The sequence below is a fragment of the Panthera leo genome, chromosome D1 (genome assembly GCF_018350215.1).
Source record: "Panthera leo isolate Ple1 chromosome D1, P.leo_Ple1_pat1.1, whole genome shotgun sequence".
In the NCBI taxonomy this organism is placed as follows: domain Eukaryota; kingdom Metazoa; phylum Chordata; class Mammalia; order Carnivora; family Felidae; genus Panthera; species Panthera leo.
This window is the reverse complement of record NC_056688.1, coordinates 26485706-26486669: the sequence shown is the minus strand read 5'-3', so window position 1 is coordinate 26486669 and position 964 is coordinate 26485706.

The window sequence follows — 964 nt, the reverse complement described above, 5'->3', positions numbered from 1 at the left end:
CAGATAATATGCTCGAACCTGACTTTATGGGAGGGGTGGAGGCTTTCACTGAGGTGGACACTGGATGGTAATCTCCCCAGCAACTAATAATTACAGTTGGGAGGAATACGGTGAAGGCAGACATCTGCGCTATGACAGCTTGTCATAGGCCCCAACATAATCTGGCCAGAGCAGGCCATGAACTCCTTTGAGAAAAGGAGTTGTCTCAAAGGTCAACTCCTTTGAGAAAAGGAGTGACATTAATGGATTTAATTCCCACATAGGGAGTAAATTCCTTTAGGTCTTGAACCCACCCATCCTGCAAATAAACCCTCTGACCACAAGGGGGCCCAGTTGAGCCTGGCCTGGCAAGAACTCTTCTCTCCTTGCAAACTGTATGCCCTTTGGTCAGTGCCTGGAGAAGCCAACAGCTGTCCTCAGAGGTCAAGGCCACCTTTGGGGTACCTGACACCTGGTCACTCCACACAGGGAGTTGGGAGGGAGCTCTTCCGGCTGGACCAGTCCTGGCATGTTGGAGTGTGCTCTTAGCGGGGTGATACCACCTGCCCTGGGACTTCTGCATGTAGTTCCATTATCTCCCCCAAGGTCACCAGGAGCCGTTTGCACACAGTTTGCCCAGCATTTAGGCCAAGTCCAAAGGTGCAAAGTGAGACCGAGAATCCAGACCTGAAATAACAAACTATTTGGGGCTCTGTTTCCAGCTAGCGTCCCTGTGATAAATCATGGGATCCACCTTCCTCTCAGGCAGCCGCAGCCACCTCCTTTGCCAGGGCTGAGGGAGCAAGGCATCTGAGTCCCCTGTAGGTCAGGAAGAGCTGTTTGTTCAGGGCTCCTGGCTGGCTACTCCCAGCCTGTCTCAGATGGGAAAGAACAGGATAGAGCAGTTTTTTTCCAAACCCGTCTTTACCCCTTGGCAAAATGGGTGGGCAGGCAATTTGAGAAACATCAAGGAGGTCCAATAGAA